Source organism: Pipra filicauda, unplaced genomic scaffold (assembly GCF_003945595.2).
Source record: "Pipra filicauda isolate LSUMZ 115617 unplaced genomic scaffold, ASM394559v2 scaffold29_size4552773_pilon, whole genome shotgun sequence".
NCBI classification, from domain to species: Eukaryota; Metazoa; Chordata; class Aves; order Passeriformes; family Pipridae; genus Pipra; species Pipra filicauda.
The window spans coordinates 1,580,328-1,589,515 of record NW_024104420.1 but is presented as its reverse complement, the minus strand read 5'-3'; the positions used below and the strand labels follow the sequence as shown (position 1 = coordinate 1,589,515).

Genomic DNA, 9,188 nt, shown 5'->3' with positions numbered 1-9,188 from the left:
AGTCACTTCCCTTGACCAACTGGTGATGCTTTGCCTGATGCCCCCCAGGACATGGTTGGCCCTCCTGGCTGCCAAGGCACTGCTGACTCATATTCAACTTGCTCTCAACCAGGACCACCAGGTCCCTTTCCAGGCACTGCTTTCCGGCATCTCATTCCCCGGTGTATCCGTGTATCCAGGGTTGCCCCATCCCAGATGCAGAATCTGGCACTTCCCCTTCTTGAACTTCATATGATTGGTGATTGCCCAGCCCTCTGATATTTCAAGGACTGTTTAAATAAAATTTGTGAACAGAAAAATTACCCATTTATTTATATTAATAGAAATATATATTTGGTGCAAATACTGTCTTGATGTTACCTATAATTTTTTTCTTTTCGCAATGTGATTTTCAAGAAATAAATATATGATGCTGGATTTATCCAGTTTCTTAGATCAGGAAGGTATAAAAGAACATATTTCTTCTGTAGACAAAATAGTGTTTGTTAATAAAAGCTTGAAGACATTTATAATTTGCTTAGGTCTCCAGCAGCTTACACTCTCTGGCCAGGCCTAAAAAAGAATGCAAAAAAACACCTTTGGTTGTTTTTAATCAAAATTTTACACAGCATAAGCAGGAACATGATCTTTATTTTCAGGAGTTAACATTTTTAGAGAGTTATTCTGTGCTGTTTTGACTTTTCATCTCTTGTTTAAAAATATGTTGTAGCATAGTAGGAGTATATTACCCAAAGAAATTCCAAAATAATTTAGCAAATACAGAGTTAAATGGAAAAAAAAGAGTAAAGGTATAGTAATTTTGCAACAGGCTCACAGTCTTGCCCCTCTATACTGTGTATACCAATCCCCTTCCTCCTACAATCCTTGGATGGTATTTGTGACTTATTTTTAGGCAGCATCTCATTCCCTGGAAGTCAGTAGAATCACATGCAATGCCTGTAACCTGTGTAGAGGCAGACTGGTCTACACAAACATTGGGAATGCATGATGAATAACTGAAGAACATTAAAAACTGACTCCAATTTCCAGTGGACCAACCACTAGAACAACAAATGATCCCTTTGGCAGCATACTGCTCTTCTCCAGAGCATACTGTGAAATAATTCTGTTGTCTTCTGAGTGCTGTGCTAGTATCTGCAGAACTACTTTACATACAGTCTACTGTTTTTGTTCCTTAATCATTTAGTGTCCCTGGATCCTTAATTTTCTCAACCAAAAATTGATTGATTAATACAACTAAATGATGACTGACTCTACATAAGGTGCACAGTATAGTCTTCTATTTATTAGTATATGTCTAAATGTGGCTAATTTTAGCCAGCTTAAAATATACTTCTGTTTATGGTTGAGTTTTTGTACCAGTATTATATCCTTTGACAGAGAGATGAACAGAATATATGCAGAACTGTAAGAAAGTAAATTCTTTTAAATTAATTGTCAGAAAACCCTGAATAGTCTGATTAGGGGGTTTTTAGTATTTTATTTGTATGGTTAGTTGCATGTGGAGCTTTTTGTAGTGCTATAAATGAATTAAGAAACAAAGACAGAAAGTCTTTTTTTCTTTTTTTTTTTAAACTTCATTCAATGAGTTAGTTATGAGTTACTACTGTCCTACCTGTTAAAAAAGTAGGCTGGGCCTCACCTGGTAAAATAACAGTGGTAAATTCCAGAAAACCTGAAACGAAATTCAGTAACAGATATGATCAGCTGTCTGTGGGACGGTATAGAACAGTTACAATGGAACTAGGGGTGTACCAAAACTAAAAACATGCATGCATACATTTTACCCTTTTAACTACATTGCCTCTAAGGAGTTTTTAATTAAAAGAAAAATAAATTTTCATTACTAGGAACCCTAGCATCATCCCCACATTCTATAAGAGAGCTACAGGTGTTTTTCCAGGAACTGTCATCATACAGGCCAAGGGCTCTGCTTAGTGTTGGGCATTAAGCCTGAACATAGGCTCAATTACACCACTTATATCATTAAATAAGGGTGATGCCACAGTATGGACGCTAGATAGACTATTGCATTGACAAACTCATCTTGAGTCACCCCAGTTGCAACATCCACAACTATTATCTGACTTTCTTGTACTCCAGTAGTAGAATCAGGATGAGTATCATGATTTCCCTGGGAGCCAGATCCAGGATTGCAAAATCAAAAGAAATTTTGTCCAATTACACTCCTCACCTAGCACCTTCCATCAATAAATTTTGGTTTTATTACTATTGGAAGTAGTTCAGCAGCTCTTTTGTAGTTAAGTCTGAATTATTCAACAATGAAATAATTTCTTTTATTTGAGTTTTATACTTGCTGAATAAAACAAACAAAGTCAATTGCTAAACACTTGATTATCTCAATTGTTTCATGCAATGGAAAAAGTGATAAGGGAATAGCAACAAAAAAAATCATTTATTTGAACAGCCTTTGGATACTTTGAGGTTAAAAAAGGAATACAAGAATTACACACTTTCTCTTTCAGAAGCAAATTGAACCAGTGCATGCAAACCTGACTCAGATTTTAAGACTTGATTTATTCATAAAACCAGTTCACTTAACATGATATAACAAGAGCAAATAAAATTTGATTTATAATCACTGAAATTGCAATCACAAAAATCATTACTTGACTGGCCATGCTCAGCTGATCAGTCTGGTAATCTCATGCAAAAAGCCAAGCAATGGTTTGAGCAATAGAAATTTGTTGGTATTAAATACTTCACATTTTTAAAACTAAATATCTCATTTCCAATAAAAGTTACGTTCATTGACCTGTGTTAAACTAGTATAATTAACATCTTCTTGACCAGAGGGTCATTTGCAGTCTTGTTGAATTGTCATCACTCTGCCACAGCATTCATTTACCTTCTGTGGGCAGAAAGCAATTGTCTGCAGTGCTTGTCTGCAGTGCTTGTCTGCTTGCATGTGATACAGAGGCCGTATGCTGCTAATCTTATCTCAAACCTTTCATTTACTGGCCGTTGTTGTTCATGTCAGTGTCACTATTAAATGTACAGTGCTTTAGGAAGACAGATAAATGAAAAAGAGAGAGAAAGAAATTGAGAGCTGTACAAAATACTGAAGAGTTTTCATGCCAGCTGTTTTGCATAATTCCTCTAAGGAAAGAGCTGCTTTCTCTTCACTGCTTATCCAGCTACATCATCCTGGGGATCTCTATAAGCCATATCTACTTGGGCAAAGAACAGGCTTCATTTCCAGCAGTGAAAGGCTAGCATAGGTAAGTTTACCCAGTGAACTATTCAGATAATAGAATTTGGCAAAAATCTTGTTCTCCACATGCATCATGAATGAAATGCCTTTCATGGGCCATACATTTTGCGATTACCTGAAATGAAAGTAAACATGCTTCAGTAAAAGCTGAAGCACTGCCAGAAGTCCAGGATTCCACTGCTTCACTGTTCATTCCCCACTTATTGCTGACCACATCCACAAGTTGAGCATGTTGCAATGTCATGATGCAAACATAAATTTAAGGTGAATTTTGTTGGACAGCTGCTGCATACACAAGAAGAATGGTAGCTGAAAAAGTCAGTCAACAGATTTCTGTTTAGTGTCTGCAGGTAAATGAGTTTACTTGCCAAGAAGCAGTGCACTATTCAAGTAAAATTGAATCAGCTAGAGAATACGACAGGAAAGAAACTGCTTAGTCTCAGGTGTTGTAAATTAAAGGCCGTCGTTAGCCAATTTCAGCAGAACTTACTTTAGGTGAACCCTGCAACAAGCAATCTACCTGAACTGCTTAATAACCTCCTATTTTCTTGAGGTGAAGCTCTGCTGTTAGATTTCACAATATTTTATGTGATGCAACTCAAATGGTATGGTACATTATCTGACTTCATGCATTGCAACAAATATGTTTTGAAGAAGCCTGCACTATCAGTGCTGTTTATCATCAATTGCAGTTTTCTGCTGAGATGTAAAATGGCACATGCCAGTATTTCAGACAATGTTTAGAAATAGTCTTTATCTTTTGAATCCTTTCAACCTGATCCAGGATGCAAGTTAGTCTTGTCAGAGTTTATCTCTGACATGATGAAATTTAGTCTGTCATAAACAAAATCAAGTGTATTTTCAGTTTTTAAGTCTTAGAATGTTAGAGCAACTAGTTCTAACATCTACAGTAACAAAACACCAAAAAGGCTCATGTTAATCTTAAATAAAAGTGATACTTTAAGTCTAGAAACAATCCCCACAGATGATCTTTCTGGAATTCACTTTGATAAATGGTAGACAACTATACAGATAACTTAAGTGCAGTATGGTGATGCATTCAAGAGTAAATTTCACACGATCTGAATATTCCAGAAAGATTTCTTCAAAGGTGTTGCACATTTGCTACTACTTAAGTGACTGCATATTAGTGGTTCTCCTATTATACCTGTCTGTCATGTTGTCTTTTCAGAAAAGATGTTCCATAGAGCTCACATTACTCTGTGGAAAAATTATCCCTTCACTAAACCAGCTGTCAAACTGGCTTGTTGCCAAACTGTAGAGCACAATTTCAAAAATCAGATACAGTTTGAGTGAGCAAGTTAGAGCTGGCTTCCTGCCAAGTCTGCAAAACTCAGTGAAAACCCTTCCACTCCCTCCCCCTTTAGGCAAAGAGGGAAAAAAAAGCTATAGAAATTGAGAAAAATCAAAACTAACCAAATTATACTAAAATATATGTGTATTTTTACATATATTACAGTTATATACAGTAAGGATATTATGTACAACTCCCAAGAAGAAGAGGGGAAGGGAAAATGGGAAAAAGGGACAAAAAAGAAGAAAACAAAACAAATATGCTCAATAGAAAAATCTAGTAACCAGCAAAATAAAGAACTGCAAAATCTCACCACTTCCCTCTAGAAAAGCAGGACAGCCGGACACGGCCCAGCGCTCTCCCCTCACGCGTGGCAGACACAGCAGTCACTGCAGGCCTCAGCTCCAGATAAGCCAGACCGAGACAGGGACCCACCGTTCCCAAACCTCGCCATTCCCAAACCTCACCGGAAGAGAAGAGAGCGAGGTCTGTTATCTCCGCCTTATTTATATGTTGCTTTACGCTAAAGGATATGGAATACTTCCTTAGATTTCTGACCCCGTTGCTAAGGAAGGCCTAAAAAATCCAAAAGCCAACCCACTGCACTGAGAATAATTGAATCAGTAGTTTGAAAAAGAAAAGGAAAAGAAAAATCACTTTATATTAAATATCTTTAACATTTAAATTGACTTTATATTACCGCCTACAACATTTAGTTGTTTCGTTTACAATATCCAAAAATAACAGAGATGAAGGATGGCATATCTCGTAAATGCCTTTCACTATCGAGTAGCAAACTCTAGTGATATCTATTAGACAGAGGAACTGAGTAGTAATGGACTGTAAATTCAGTCAAAAACTTAATGGAACACAGGGCAAGAGAGATCTCTGAGTCTATGTTGCTTTGCTTATGGACAGGCTAGCTACATTCATTAGGAAAAGTGTAACAACACTACACTACTGTGTAGTACAGAAATCACTGAAATAGACTTAAAGAAGAAACGGGAAGAGTCTTTATTGTTGGATTTTCATGGAAGGGCCATAAGAGTAGAGGAAAGAAGAAAGCAAAAGACAAATTACTACAAGTAGATGCTGATTGCCATTTGACTATTAGGTTCATTCACTCATGTTTTAAAATACAGAACTGCTACAAAAAACTTCCAGAAACATTTGTTTTTGAGTCCTGAACATGTGTTTGATTCAACTCTTCAGCCAAATAAGTATTCTAAATTCATCTCTCTAGTCTAATATGCTGGGTATTCCCTATTTTCTTGAGGCGAGGCTTTGCTCCTATATTTTGTAACTTTTGATGGGAAGCACCTCAACTCAGTGAAGTAGTACAAAATACAAGTCTGGCATCGCACATCACTGCAAATATGTTTCCAAGAAGCCACACCACAAAGAAAATTGAATAAGCATTTGGCTTAACTCCTTGGTCAAAGAAATATTCTACACTCATCTGATCTCTTTGTCCAATGGTTACAGACAGCCTTGAATACTGTTTTCTCTGAGAACATCTTGTAAAGACAAAAAGCAGAATACCAGTGTATCAGTAATAATATCACTAAATAATGTGGAGCTTCAAAAAATCAGGAGACAACCTTAATTCATCTATGATTTTCAAGACCATGGAAATAATTTCTTTTGCTTTATACTAAATTCAATGATTTGATCAAGGCTGTCTTAGATATTTGTTCCAATATTAAGCAATTTTCACTATTAAATAGACAAACCCCACACTTAAATCAGAGTATCTTCTGACTTCCGCTTCCATGCATTGACTGGATTCATTCCTCTAAGGAGGCCCACAGTATTCTCACTCCCTTCCAAAACAACAGTTATGTAGGTTGAGGATTAGTAACAGGTCAATAACAGACAGAGATCAGATATTATTAGAGCTCAAAAGTGTTGAGTTTTCCACAGAATTCAATTTTTCAGACTCTACAATTAAGTTCATAACAAAAGTGGAAGTGTTAACAGTTTCCTTATTCTAGGCATCTTTCCAGTTCCCCACAGATGGTACCTTAACTCTCACAAGTATATCTAGTGGAAGTTTCTTTATGGTTTTATTGAGTTTTTTCTAGTTCATTGTTTGCAATTTTCATGGTCTTCACTGTATTCAACACCTGGAGATTTAAACATGAAATAGAACTCAAGAGCGTAGATGTTTTCCCACAGGTCTCGAGAGAATAATGAATAATCTTATATTTATTGTTTAGGATTACCTAGGGTGTACACCTGCTTTTCACCGGTTCTCCAGTCATGAAAACCTTCTATGGCAGTCGATGTACACTTGTTGCATTCATGTGAAGCAATACTAGAAAACCCTGTTCTTATTAAAGAGAGAAACGCTATTTTGTAATGGCAAACCCTAATCTTATTTTGAACAAGTTGATGACCAGAGCAGGTCATCATTATCATTATCATTGTCATTAAACAGGAACAAAAATCTGGGGCAGTAGATAGTACGTAATGTGTTGTCAACAAAGACAAATGTGCTTGGGAAATTTCAAGGGGCATCTGTTAGTGCAGTAGGGTGTCAGAGTAGAAATTTGGGGTAATAGCAGAAGAATTCCAACCAAGAGCCCCAAAGACGCAAAAAGTCTCAATAATCAAGTAACAGTCACTGGAAGAATGTACCCAAAATATGTAAATCAAGCTCTATGAAAACAAACAGACTAGAAAAGGTAGAGTTTGCTCCAACATTCTCTTCACATTTGAGGATTGGCACTACTCATTTATGGTAAATTCTTCCTCACTTTCCATAGGGAGAGGATATTGGTTTTTATTTACCATAAGATACATATTGCTCCTTTAGCTCAGGAATAAGAGGAATTTCATTTTTTTAAGAATATATTTGAGTTAAATAAATTTGAATTCTAAACAGCAGTGTGCATGTACGTGTGTGTGATTTCCAGTGTAATGTTACCACATGACAAAGTGATTAATAGTCAGGCTAACCCTGTGTAATACACATTTTCAGCTCCATGACACCCACAAGACAACGTGGGTTCTGGTTTATGACAGATTACATGATCTACCTCTATAGAGCTGTGGTAGGATGAGAAAAAAGAAACAAAACCAAAAAAAAAAGAAAGAATACCTGTAAGCATTCAGAGACATGAGAAAAATACTATTTGTTGAGGAACTATGAGAGGATGTGGGTCCTGCTCTCTAGAAAAACCTTTTAGAAATAGTCACTAACCATTAACCAAAGCTTTCAAAAACTTCCTTAAAAAGGCTTAAAAAACCATTTTCACTTGACATGCTCCCTAGGACGTATTTTATTGCAGAAAATGTAAAAATAACTATGATATAAGAACATCTGATGTTTCTAGATGATGCTTGTATCTCTTAACTAGTAAAGAGCTGATATATTGTAAGACATTTAAAATAGAAATAAAATCTGATAAAGCTAGAAGGGAATAATTTTTGTTCAATAGTTCATATAATAATGATTTCTAGCAATGTCTGCAATAATATTTTGATATTTTACTGTGAATAATTAGGTTTAAATACATGCATCACATAGTCAACGTGCTGGTACAATAATCAAAGAAAACATTCCAGTTAAGAATGAATTTCTAATGAGTTCAATTTGCTGATTTCTTCCTATGATTACATGTTAGAGACTGTTGTAGCAGTGAAGCAGCATAGCCATGCAGCAGTCAAGTCTTCCTAACCACAGTCACAGTGCCTGTATCTACCATTATTTCCCAACCAAAGCATGCTCCAAATAATCAATAATCAATATTTTTGTATGCTTGGTATCCTCATCTCTGGAGATAACACTTGGGTAATTTTGCTGACTACTTTCCAGATTTGTAAAAATCCTGAGACTTTTGAATTCCCACATTCTGGTTTACTATAGTGACAGCATTCTTTGTATCCATTTCAACGTGACAACATCTTAAAGTGCAAGAACAAAACATCCTAGAAATTAAAACAGCTGTATAATACTTTGGTTTGACAAAGGAGCCTTCAAGTCACAGAAGAAAGATTTTTTGGTAGAGATTTGACAATGTCATGGACACACACAGGACCTAGGGCAGGAGGGGGATGTTGCCTAAACTGGTACTGCCTTCTAAAAATATACAGCCCAGGAGAAAAACTTTTCTTCCACAGTATCTCACATTCAAGAATCAGATTATAATCCAAGAACTTTAGTATCAGCAAGACAATTCTGGTGCTTGTATCTCAATCACAGAATGTCAAGAAAAACTGTTAATTTTCTCACCCTCCTACATGTGTTTTTTTCCCTGACATTTTTAGGCTCAACAGTTCAATTTGATGATACTTCTGTGTCCCTTCCAACTTCAGATATTTTATGATTCTATGACACTTCTCAAAACACTATCCATTAGGGTGCCTTTGTCAAAGTCCTTCAGTACTGGAGAGATATTTAGCTGGGTAGCCCTGAAATGGAAACACTAGATTTAACTGCCAATAATTCAACTCAAAATAGCTTATCTTGCTTCTTGAGCTGTCACTGCAGGTTGGTGGAAACGGTATATATATTTTTTAAATTTATATTTAAATATAAATTTATATTTATATAAATTTATATTTATATAAATTTAAATTTATATTTAAATATAAATTTAAATATCCTAATTATTAGGATCCTAGTCATAGAAT

The 9,188-nt window shown here is 35.8% G+C and overlaps 1 long non-coding RNA gene across 1 annotated transcript; it reads right to left on the bottom strand.

Annotated features, from left to right (window-relative positions):
* Positions 1 to 308: 308 nt before the first annotated feature.
* Positions 309 to 4,567, bottom strand: LOC120323609. Its single transcript, XR_005564243.1, has 3 exons — positions 3,351 to 4,567; positions 1,616 to 1,675; positions 309 to 552 (listed from the first exon to the last, which is right to left on the bottom strand). It is a non-coding gene; the product is annotated as an uncharacterized LOC120323609 (long non-coding RNA).
* Between the last annotated feature and the right edge of the window lie 4,621 nt (positions 4,568 to 9,188).